The sequence below is a fragment of the Spermophilus citellus genome, assembly GCF_964194105.1.
Source record: "Spermophilus citellus genome assembly, chromosome: 18".
Lineage (NCBI taxonomy): Eukaryota > Metazoa > Chordata > Mammalia > Rodentia > Sciuridae > Spermophilus > Spermophilus citellus.
This window is the reverse complement of record NC_138200.1, coordinates 54134547-54147503: the sequence shown is the minus strand read 5'-3', so window position 1 is coordinate 54147503 and position 12957 is coordinate 54134547. Positions and strand designations below refer to the sequence as shown.

The window sequence follows — 12957 nt, the reverse complement described above, 5'->3', positions numbered from 1 at the left end:
GGATGAAATTCCAAGTCCCCACACGGCCTGTTAAGTGAGAGGAAAACCAAACCTCTTGATCTACAACTCATGGCCCCAAAACAAAATCAATTGGATAAGTTCTAAAGAAGGCACAGAAAGAACAAAGGCAATTGGGAAAGCAGGAGAAATGGGGTAGATGATGCCGCCATGTTTTTCTTCTCTCATGTCTTTCATGATTACAGACCATCATTTTCAACAGTAATCCAAGTTATTATTTGCAGCTCTGGGTGCACTTCATACTCTATTAGCCAAATACCACCCCGACATTACAAGGCAGGCACTGTGACTTGTAAAGCTGTTTCAATCTCCATGTAAGAAAAATAACCATAACCAGGAAAGGAAGACAGATTTTATGGTTTGGATATGATATGTCCCCCTAAAAACTCATGAGAGAACATGCAGAGGTGAAATGATCAGATTATGAGAGTTGTAATCTAATCAGAGAATTAATCCATGGTGGATTAATAATTTGAAAGGACTACTATAGGCAGGTGGGGGCAGGACTAGAGCAAGTAGGTCACTAGGGGTGTGTCCTTGAGGATTATACCTTGCCCACCCGGTCCCATCTTGCTCTCTCTGCTTCTTGATCAGGTTTTCTTCTACTACCACCTACCACCATGATGTTCTGCTCAACCCTGGGGTTGGCTGACATGGCGTAAACTGCCAAAAATGTGTGCCAAAATCAACTTTTCCTCCTCCAAGTTGTTGTTGTCAGGTATTTTGGCTATAGCACCATAAAGCTGACTGACACACAGATCTCAACCATGTCCAAGTAATTCCAACCTATTCGCTTTTGTCTCAGAGTCTCATCTTAGACATGGTTCCTAACAGGGACGCATTAGGTCTCAATCCCCACTGTCTGCAAGAGGAAGCTCGTGAAACTTGAGGCCAGAAATTGATTCTATACCCATTACAGCAACACAAATAGATGACTCCTTTTTTATTTTTTATACTGGGGATTGAATGTGCTAGGCAAGAACTCTACCATTGAGCTACATCTCCAGCCCTAGATGACTCCTTTTTTTTTTTTTTTTTTTTTTTTTTGGTACCAGGGATTGAACTCAGGGGCACTCAACCACTGAGCCACATCCCCAATCCTATTTTGTATTTTATTTAGAGCCAAGGTCTCACTGAGTTCCTTAGCACCTTGCTAAGGCTGACTTTGAACTCGAGATCCTCCAGTCTCAGCCTCGGGAGCCACTGGGATTACAGGTATGTGCCATCGTGCCCAACCAATGACTCCATTTTTATACTCAAGTAACATTTTCCCTTGAAAAGTGTTTGTATCCAAGTCACTCCAAAAGGGATATGTGTGGGGGGGGCAGGGGTGAGTCAGCATAAGCCTGGGATAGCCAAGTGAGGAGGGAGAACAATGTTTAAAATATAACCAAATGGGGGCTGGGGTTGTGGCTCAGTGGTAGAACACTTGCCTAGCATGTGTGAGGCATTGGGTTCGATCCTCAGAACCACATAAAAATAGATAAATAAAATAAAGGTATTGTATCCAACTAAAAAAAATAAAATAAAATAAATATACATAGGGGCTGGGCTTGTGGCTCAGTCAGTGGTAGCACGCTCTCCTAGCATGCGTGAGGAACTGGGTTCAGTCCTCAGCACCACATAAAAGTAAAATAAAGGTATTGTGTCCACCTACAACTAAATAAATAAATAAATAGATAGATAAATATAGATAGATAGATAGATGTAGATATAAAAAACACCAAATGGCCAGGTATGGTAGCACACACTTGTAATCCCAGCAGCGCTGGAGGCTGAGGCAGGAGGATTGCAAGTTCAAGACCTGAGAGCAACTTCATAAGGCCCTAAGCAACTTAGTAAGACCCTTTCTCTAAATAAAAAATAAAAAGGGACGGGGTTGTGGTAAAACACTTTGGGGGTTCAATCCCCAGGACCACCCACCCAAAAAGAAAAATATATAAATAAATAAATATATATATGTGTATTTTTTTTACACACACACATAGAAAAATACAGAGACACATAAAGAACTTGATCATTGAAGGAAGTAATGGATTTAGTGAAAAACAGTTAAAGAAAAGTCAAAGAAAACCTCAAAACAATTCAGAGCAATAATGAAACACTGCACACAGGAATCAAGAAAAGAATGTCATTTAAAAAAAAAAAAGGAGGAAATATTCAGAGAATAAGAAAGTGGTCTGGGGAAGAACAGCTCTGAGAGCAGAAACAAAGTTGACAAAGTGAAGGTGTGTGCTGAAGAAGGAGGACATTTCATCAAGAAATGGTAGGACATTTTTTTTCTAGAGCTGATATACATTTCCAGACAGAAAGGCCCCCACTGAGAGCACAGCAGGATGAATGAAAAAGAAACGTACTGCACAATATCATGAAATCCCGGAAGATGAGAATAAAAAAGATACAAGCTTCCAGCGACATTTACAAAGAACAGCAACCAGAATGGCATGGGACTTCTAGCAGTTACACTGAAGGCTAGAACATGTAATGTTTCCTAATTGCAAGATAAAATTATTTCCAATCCAGAATTCTATAGCCAAGAAAACTATCAATCAAGTATGACAGAAAACAATTATATTTTCGGAATTGCAAAGTCTCAAAAAAGTTGGCTTTCTCATGAAGCTACTGAAAAACCACTCCCAGGAGGAAATGAGGAAGACAGAGGACACCAGGTATTCACACGGGAGAGGTAGAAGGAATTCCTAGACAAACCCCAGGCAGTCCAGATTTGAGAATTTAGAAAACAGAAGGAACAGATTCCATGATGCATCTTACTTGCATTGAAAGAAGTATTTAGCTCTATTAGAATGTTTGGAGGAAATATTTAACTAAAAAAAAAAAAAAAGTAAGGCCAGACACAGTAACCCCAGCAGCTCAGGAGACTGAGGCAAGAGGATCTTGAGTTCAAAGCCAGCCTCAGCAACTTAGCAAGGCCCTAAGCAACACTATGAGACCCTCTCTCTAAATAAAAGTTACCCCCAAAAAAGGCTGAGGATGTGGCTCAGTGGTTGAGTGCCCCTGGGTTTGTTTAATCCCCAGTATGGGGATGGGGGATGTATAATGAAGGAAATGTAATCCAAGTATACTACATGGCTCAGCTGTGAATATTTATGATCATAATAGTATGAACAATTTAATCAAAAATTGTGAGATGAAGGCTGGGGTTGTAATTCAGTGGTACAGCACTCGCCTGGCATGTATGAGGCACTGTGTTCAATTCTTAGCACCACATATAAATAAACAAAATAAAGGTACAGCAACAACTAAAAAATATTTTTTTTAAAAAATTCTGAGGGGGGGGCTGGGGATGTGGCTCGAGCGGTAGCGCGCTCGCCTGGCACGCGTGCGGCCCAGGTTCCATCCTCAGCACCACATACCAACAAAGATGTTGTGTCCGCCGAGAACTAAAAAATAAATATTAAAAAAAAAATTCTCTCTCTCTCTCTCTCTCTCTCTCTCTCTCCCCCTCCTCTCTCACAAAAAAAAAAAAAGTAAAAAAAAAAAATTCTGAGATGGAGTAGGGTGTGGTGGTAATCTCACCAAGGCTTAGGCAAGAGGATCACAAGTTCAAGGCCAGCCTCAGTAACTTGGCAAGACCCTGCCTCCAAATTTAAAATAGAAAAGGCTAGGGGTGAAGTTCTGAGACAAAGCATGTGCAAGGCCTGGATTCAACCCCGCAGCAACCAAAAGAAGAAGAAAAGAAAGGAAGGAAAGAACTCCTGTAGTCACAGGGGCATGGTCTTGCTGAAATTACTGTTTCTTATAAGTCCAGGAAGAAAACAGAATCTTAAAGGTACCATTATGTTGTATTTCATTATAAAGAAAATCGAGTAATTTTCATGTTCTTTAAAAAAAAATGTTGATGCCACCACTAACACAAATAGTTAGCTTTGTTCAGAGAATTTGAGAACAAAATATCTATTTTAATGAATGGAAACAGAATGAAGCATGAAGGGCTCTGGTAGAAAACTAGCAGGCAGCCTGTCTCTGGTCTTCACAAAAAGGACTCCTTGTCACTCCCACTCTTCTACTCCTTCCTTATCTCTGTCTACTCCTTCCTTATCTCCAACTTCAGGGTCATAAACATACCCCAGGCCCTGCGTGATATCATGGGGGCCTACCACCAAGAAGGCAGCTGCTCCCACCCCCTGGTTGAGAGACCACGGAATCATCTTGAATGAACCACCAACTTCAGATTGTGGTAGTTAGCTTGCCTGTCACTCTAATAAATACCTGAGGTCATCTTTTAAAGAGAAAAAAGCTTGCTTTGGCTCACAGTTTGGAGGTTTTGGTCCAGGCTGGCTGACCAGTTGCTTTTGGACTAAGGGCCAAGGTAGCATATCATGCCAGGGAGCTCTTGGTGGAACAAAGCCCCTCACCTCATGGACTGGACGCAAATGAGAGGCAGAAGGGACGGGTCCTACCATCCCCTTCAAGGGCACACCCTCAGTTGACCACAAAACCTCCTACAAGGCCCCAGCTGTTAAAGGTTTTAGCACCTCCCAAGAGCACCAAGCTGAGGACCAAGTCTTGGGCACATGGTGTTTGGAGCACAGTCCAGATCCAAAATACAGCCCAGGGCTAATCAGCTGAAGGGAACAAATAGTGGCTTTACACCTCAACTTTTAAATAAGAAACTCCTTTAAGGGGGTAGGGGGCAAAAAGAAGTCTTTCTCATTAGCACAAAGAAGCACTTCAAGGTCCACCTACTTGCTCAGTTTCCACAGACATCCAGAAAGACAACAGAGACCTATCATAGTTGTTCTTGGTCAAAAAACTTGAAATATCTAAGGTCAAACGAGCAAGGAGAAAAAAACCTTTAATGCGTTTACTGGAAACAACAGAGGAAGGTAAAGGACATGTGGTGTCACAGAACCCAGAAGGGCAGAGGCTGCTGGTGTTGCACTAAATCTTTTTTTTTTTTTTTTTTTTTTTTCCAGTGCTGGGGATGGAAGCCAGAATCTCGTGCATGCTAGGCAAGCACTCTACCACTGAGCCACACCCCAGCCTCTTCACTAGAATCTTGACTGGGCCTCCACAGAACACAGAGGGCACATTTGAAATAAGACTACTTCATTCTGGGTTTTGTTTGTTTGTTTGGGTACTGGGGTTTGAACCCAGGGCCATTTTCCACTGAGCTACATCCCCCTACCCCACTCCCAGGCCTTTTTATTTAGAGACAGGGTCTCACTTAATTGCTAAGTCTCTCATTAAACGGCTGATGCTGGCCTGAAACTTGCAATCTTCCTGCCTCAGCCTCCTGAGTCACTGGAATTACAGGCATGCACCACTGCACAAAGCTTTCTCCATTCTTTATTATTGAAATATAATTCAGATGCAATAAATTCATTTTTAAAGCATATGATTCAGTGGGTTTTACTTTATTTTAGAGTTATACTATCATCACCCCAGCCTACACCATCAGCAGTCGCTCCCTACTTTTCCCTGTCCTCAGACCCTGGAAACCATTTGTCTGTTTTCTAGATTTGTCTATTCCAGACATTTCATATAAACGGAATCATGTAACACATATGTGGTCTTTTTGGACTGGTTTCTTTCACTTAGCATGTTTTGGGGGTTCATTCTTATTGCAGCATACATCAGAACGTCATTCCTTTTTGTGGCTGAATAATATTCAGCTGCATGGATATATGTTTTGCATATCCATTCATTAGCTGATGAACATTTGGACTGTAAGAATGGGTTGATCTTATTTTTGGTGCTGGGGATTGAACCCCGGGCCTTCCCCATCCTAGGCAAATGCTCTACCACTGAGCCACACTCTCAGCCTGCATCTTGCTTTACCATTCTTAAAGCAAGAAACTTTCATACCAATCTCTTAAGTTAAACAGGCTTAACCATGCAGAAGCCATTGAATGATACAATTATTTACTCTCTCTAAATTTTAGTTTCCTCAACTAAAAAGTGAACCTGTAAGAATACTTAGTTCAGGTTTGGGGATTTAGCTCAGTTGCAGAATGCTTGCCTAACACGCAATGCCCTGAGTTTGGTCCTCAGTCCTGAGGGAAAAAAGAATATTTAGTTCATAAGATTACTGTGCCAATTAAATGTGTTCAAGTAAAGAGGCAGCTCTTAGGAAGTATTCTTGAAATACCATCCACACACTACTATTCTTGAGATAAAAATTCTACACTCTGAGAATACAGCAACTCAACCTCAATTGCTAAACTCTTGACCCAGCTTTGAATTTAAAAAAAAAAAAAAAAAAAAAAAAACAGTAAACACTGATCTTGAGATGCAAAGAACTGAGCAGAAAAATGAACCAGGAAAAAGCAAAAACTACTCAATAGCACCAAGATTTTCCTTCTAATTAACCAGCTGCAGAAAAAGGCAGAGCTTATTTCTAACTATAGATCAACCCTGCCTCCACTTCTTGAAAGATTTGCAATAGAAGGATTTATCCAAAAGTCTCTCCTTTCCTTTATACTCTCATGCTTTTCCAGGTCTTTCCAATACTAGGGCTTCTTTCTTGGCCTCTTTCCTCTGTCCAGGATTGAATTACTGTCCATTCTCCAAAGGCCCATATTGAAAAATAATCAAACAGAAGTGAACTTTGCCAAATAAGACCAGAACAAAGACAAAGCACAGAAAAAGAGATGGGGGAGGATGGGGAAGAATAGCATTTGAAGCACAATGAAAGTACAAACTAAAAATAAAAGAGATGGGAATGGGGTTGTGGCTCAGCAGTAGAGCATGCGCCTAGTGCGTGCGAGGCCCTGGGTTCGATCCTCAGCACCACATAAAAATAAACAAATAAAATAAAGGTATTGGGTCCAACTACAACTAAAAAAATAAACATTTAAAAAAATAAATAAATAAAATAAAAGAGATAGGAAAACCAATCTCATAACAAAACAAGAAGCAAAAGGCACAGGTGATTTGAGGGAGACAACTGGCCTCAGGTCAGGACTTCCCTGTCTTGGTCCTTGGTATTTTCCCAGTAGTTATTACCTCTTAAATCACTGACTCTTTATAAGCTAGGGGGGCTTGGGGACAAGAACAGGGAACTTGCAGCCTTCTGAAAAAGATTCTAATTGAAATCTAAGGGAAACACATCTTCCCTTTTGTTCCCACCTCTCAGAAATTCCAGAACCCATAATAGTTCTAAGTGACACAAAGTCACTCAAAAGCAGCTCACAGATTTGATCCCAATGGGAGATGATGTTCAGACATCTGCTACCAACTGTCTTATTCATGGAAACATCAGCTCCGAACTCACAAGTTCAAGATTCAAATCCCAGCTCTTCTATTTCTTGGCTACATGACCTCACACAGATCACTTCACCTAGGGTTGGTTCTATTTGTGTTAAATCTATAAAATGGTGGGGTATGTGACAAAAAGCTATGTTCAATACCTATTCAGTGAAACCAATATTTTAAACATTAACAACCCATTATCCCTGCTGCCTGGCTGTGTCTCCTTCTCACTCTCCCCAGAGGTCTCTAAATTGGTTGCCAACCCACCAGAAATTGGCAACTGAATTGATTTCAGTGGCACAACAGAGATGCCCTGTTGGAAGAACAGCTTCCTTAAGAAAAAAGAACCCATTAGCTTGTGGTTTTCAAAAGGGTCTTTAAATGAGAAGTGAAAAGGAGAGAAACCCAAGTTTCTAGAAACATAGTACAATGTTTTGCTGTATTTAAAAAGCCTCCTAGTATAAGAGGATCAACTGAGATTTATTTCTAGCAAGATGCACTCTTCTTGGATGACCTCATCCACCTTACTTCCAAACCATCCATAGAACTGCCCCATATGTACATCTCTAGCCCAGGCCTATCACTGCTAGACTTCTACTTCTAATTACCCACAGTATCTTCACTTGAATTTCCGTTATGCATTTTACAATCAGCAAGAACAAAACTGAGCCCCACCCACTCCTCCTACAGGCTTCCACCGCCATAATGACAATTCCATTCTTCCAACTGCTCATGCCAAAGACCTTGGAGTCAGATCCAGCTCCTCTCTTCCTCTAATACTCTAAATCAAGTCAATTCATCCACAAATCCTTTGCTATGCTTCAAAACACATCCAGGATGCATCTGTTACTGAGAGTGCACCGGTGGCCTCCTCACTTTCTTCTTGCTTCTATTCTGGCTCCCATTACTTCACATAGCAATCTGAGTGGGTCTGGGAAAAGGCAGGATGAATTGTGTCCACTCCACTCCTCAGAACCCTCCCATGGAGACAGGTGCAGTGGTGCACACCTGTAATCCCAGCAGCTCGGGAGGCTGAGATCAGAGGAGCCAGAGTTCAAAGCCAACCTCAGCAAAAGCAAAGTGCTAAGCAACTCAGTGAGACCCTGTCTCCAAATTTAAAAATACAAAATAGGGCTGAGGATGTAGCTCACTAATTGAGTGCCCCTGAGTTCAATCCCTGGTACCCCACCCCACCCACCCCAAAAAAAGAAACCCTCCAATGAACCCACCGCTTCCCAAGGGCAAAGCAACATCCTTCTCATGGCCTACAAGGCCTTCTAAGAATTGCCCACCTTCTATCCCATACCCAATACCACTCTGATCTGATCCCATTCATTCCTTGCTCACCCACTCCTCTCCAACAAGCCAGGTGAGCTCCTTCCTCCCAGCTTTTTAACTTGTCCATCCCTTTGCCTGGGCCACTCTGCCCCCATTCAGTCACGTGGCCCCTTCCTTTACATGCTTCATATCTTTACTCAACTGTCACCTTCTCAGATTTTTTTTGGGGGGGGGGTACCTGGGAGTGAACCCAGGGGCACTTAACCACTGAGCCATGTCCCTGATTCTTTTTAACAGTTTGTTATAATTTATTAAAATGTGGATCACTCCATGAATTTGCATGTAATCCTGGCCCTTTTATTATTATTATTATAAATTTGAGACTAAGTGGCTTAAGGCAGAGCTAAATTGCTGAAGCTGGCTTTATAACATGCAATCCTCCTGCCTCAGCCTCCCAAGTCGCTGGCATTACACCAGCATGCACCACTGGCACCTGGCTTCAAAGAAACTTTTCTAAGAACCCTATTTAAAATTACAACTCCAGGAACTGGGGCTGTAGCTCAGTGGCAGAGTGCTCGCCTAGCACGTGTGGGGCACTGAGTTCGATCCTTAGCACCACATAAAAATAAAAACAAATAAAATAAAGGCATGTTGTCCATACACAACTACCCCAAAAAAATTAAAATTACATCTCCACCAGGCACGGTGGCACATGCCTGTAATCCCAGCAGCTCAGGAGGCAGAGGCAGGAGGACTGTGAGTTCAAAGCCAGCTCAGCAACAGCTAGGTGCTAAGCAACTCAGTGAGGCCCCGTCTCTAAATAAAATACAAAATAGGGTTGGAGATGTGGCTCAGTGGTCAAGTGCCCCCGAGTTCAATTCCTGGTACAAAAGAAAAATTAATTGCAACCCCACCCAACATTCCACATCCCTTTTCTCTGCTTTATTACAATATAATAAACATTTTACTTAGTTATTTCTCTTATTGAGTCCTTCCCCACTACAATTTAAGATACACACAGCTGGGCATAGTGGCACACACCTACAGTCCCAGCAATTAAGGAGCCTGAGATAGGAGGATAAAACGATCAAGGTCAGTCTCAGCAACTTAGCAAAGCCCTAAGCAAGCTAGCAAAGCCCTAAGCAACCTAATGAGAGCCTATCTCAAAATAAAAAATAAAAAGGGCCAGGGATGTAGCTTAGTAGTAAAGTGTCCCTTGGTTCAATTCCCAGTACCAAAAAAAAAAAAAAATCCAAAAGGGCAGAGACGTTTGCCTTTCTTGTGTACTGCTATATTCCCAGTATTTAGTAGAACACTGTGCAATAGAAATAAAAAAGGAGCCACATAAATTTTCTATGAAACACATTTTAAAAATTAAAAAGAAACAGGTGAAATTAAACATATTGTACTTAATCTAATCCAAAGTGTTATTTATAGTGTATTTGTATATCACCACATATTTATACGATCATTTTACTGCACTATAAAAAATATCAGAGACATTTTCATTTTTCATGCCAAGTCTTCAAAATCTGGTGTGTACTCTACACTCACAGCATATCTCTTGCTCAACAGCTTCATGTGGCCAGTGGACACCATACTGGACAGTTGAGTTCAACTTTAGAATAATGTCTGGCATAGAAGGACAGAGGCTTATGTTATCACTGAATGAAACAATATTTTCCCAGAAAGAGGCAACTATGGTGTATGCAATGATTTGAATGTGTCCCCAAAGCTCATGCGTTAGAAACCTAATCCCAGTGCAACAGTTTTGAAAGATGGGATCTTTAAGAGCTAACTAGGTTGTGAGTGGATTATGTCAACATGAAAGTGTGTCTCTTACAAAAGTCAGTTGCAGGGGCTGGGATTGTGGCTCAGTGGTATAGCATTTGCCTTGCATGTGTGATGAACTGGGTTCGATTCTCAGCACCGCATATAAATAAGTGAATAAAATAAAGGTCTGTCAACAACTAAAAATTTTTTTAAAAAGTCAGTTGGACACACGCTCCGTTTCCCCTACACACATGTTCTTTTGCCTTGTGATGCCTTCTGCCATGGGATGACAAAGCAAGAAGACCCTCTCCAGATGCAGCCCCTCCAATTTTGACTTGACTTCCCAGCCTCCAGAACTGTGAGCCAAATAAGGTTCCATTGTTTATTAACTACCAAGTCTATGGAATTTTTATAGCAGCACAAAAAGGACTAAGAAAGTACAATAAAGGATTTTCTAAACTTCAGACACATTTAAAAATTTTTTAGTGACCAACACTAAATTTTTCCATAAAATATCATACTTTTTAACTTGAAAAATATTCAAAAATAAAACTTTTTCTCTTGTTCCTATAAATTGAAAAGACTTGGGATTGAGTCCCTGCTCACTTACTAGCTCTGGAATCTAAACAAAGGACTCCAATAAGCCTGTTTCTTCATCTCTAGAATAAAGGCAATATCAACCTTCACAAGATCATGAAGATTAAATGATATGTTAGTATAAGCTCTTTGCAAATGGAAAAGTGAGAGACAGAAGTCAATCCATGCCTTTTTCTCACCCCTATCATTTTCACATGGTCCAATAACACAGAAAATGGCAAGCTTGTGTGCTGAAAGAACAAAAGATTTGAGTTGGAATTCCTATTCACCACTTACAGCTGTATGATTTAAAAACTCTTTATTCACCTAACATTGACCAGGTGCCCACAACATACCAAGCACCAGGGCAGTAGCCAAGGAAGCCAAATAAAATAATGAAACCCTGCCCTTGAAGGATATGCAGTCTAGCAGGAAGAAAGACTAGTAACCAAGAAAGCAATTAATTGTTTAAAAAAAAAAAAATCAAGTGAGTTCTCTTAAGTCTATTTATTCCTTGTGAAATGGAAATAACCATTTCACCAACCTAACTCTTAGGGGCTGCCACAAATATTAACTTTTTAAATGTTTGTCAAATACTCAAAAAACCTTAACTCCTAATACACTAGCAAAGTACTTCTTTCCCCCTACTTGTAACCCAAAACGACTCTGGCTCCTGTGCGAGTTCAGTTTGAACACTCACTGCAGTTATAAAGCATTCGTTAAAGTCATTTCGTTTCTGCAAATTTTAGCAAACACGAATGGAAAGGAGAAGGAACAATTTAACACAGCTATTTAGCCTCAAAATCATGATACAGGTCCCAATTCTAAAGAACACAACGCAGACCTTTCAGTCACCCTATCTAGTTACAGTTTGTCAAGATAAGCAGTCACATGGTAAGAAAAGCTGAATAATTTAAGCCTAAGAAAGCGGAAAAGTCGTAAAGCAGTATAGGTTGACACTTCTCCGTCCAAGATTCCAACAACCTCTATGTTGCTGAGCTAACACTTGCGTAGGTCGCGGTCAATGTTGTAGGTTAAAAGCCATTTTATGACTAGAGCGAAGTGGCCACACCTTTTTAGTTTTTAGCCTCCAAAATGACCAGATCAGGGGAAAATCTTTCAAAGAAATATGATCCGAAGGGCTAGTTTTCCAAGAAGTAAAACCCTACACCAGCAGGACTAAGTGGGTGTGACGAAAGGAAGATGATTAAGATGCTGTGATCTCTCCTGAAGTTTAAAAACTGAATGGGACCGAAATCAAAGTCGCGGGTAGCAATCATTTCCGAAGAGGAAGGAAGACACACACTCTCAGAGGAGGGTCAGGCCACATCTTCTTCCCGACTTCTCCCGGTCGCTCCCTCCCGGACGCCCACTCCCAGGCACCCCCTCCCTGCTCGGTCGCCCCTTCCTGGGTGCCGATCCTTCCACTAAGATCGCTCCTCTCCCCTTCCGGAAGCCCTCGCTCTCCACTACAAGAGCAGCCACCCGAGCGCCCGCTCCGGCGCTGCCCCCGCACGGCCGGCGGCGCGCCCACCCCGCTCCGGCGGGAGTCGGGACACCCCTCCTCGGAGGCCGGAACCGCCGCGCCAGGCCCCTCCCACAGGAAGCCGCCGCCCCCCGGCGCCCGGGCCGCGCCGCCCCCGGCCCACCCCGCGCCGCCCGCCGCCCCCGGCCCGCCCCGCGCCGCCCGCCCGCCACCGCGCCCCCCGCGCCCGCGCTCGCTACCTGCCGCGGCCACAGAAGCGGCGCCCAACTCCGCTCCCACTTCCGCCTTCCACCGCCCGCACTCGGGCCGGGTCACGTGGCCGCGCGCGGTCACCTGACCCGGAAGAGGCTGGTCGGGCTCGCAGGTGCGGGCAACCTAGGCTGGGCCCAGGAACCTGTGACCCCCAAGGCGGCCTTTTTATCGCCCGAGTGTTCGCCAGCGGAAAGGTGTTGCTCGTTGGATGATCCCCGAGCAATCATGTAAATTGAGTGCCACGGGCTTTATTTAGTTTGTCTGTCAGCTCTGTGGGGGCGGGTACAATTATTAACCCTATGTTCCAGGTGAGAGAAGACCTTCCAGTTAAGACATCACTTGAGCTCCTTAGTAGGGTT

At 42.8% G+C, this 12957-nt stretch overlaps 1 protein-coding gene across 2 annotated transcripts in view; it reads right to left on the bottom strand.

Moving 5' to 3' along the window:
- Positions 1 to 12689, bottom strand: part of WWP2 (WW domain containing E3 ubiquitin protein ligase 2) — a 139575-nt gene extending 126886 nt beyond the window's left edge. The window contains exon 1 of one of the 2 annotated variants that reach the window (XM_081275514.1): positions 12586 to 12689. The gene's annotated coding sequence lies outside the window, so the exon portion shown is untranslated. The remainder of the gene's footprint in view (positions 1 to 12585) is intronic. The other variant, XM_081275513.1, reaches the window with a different exon arrangement.
- Positions 12690 to 12957: the final 268 nt, after the last annotated feature.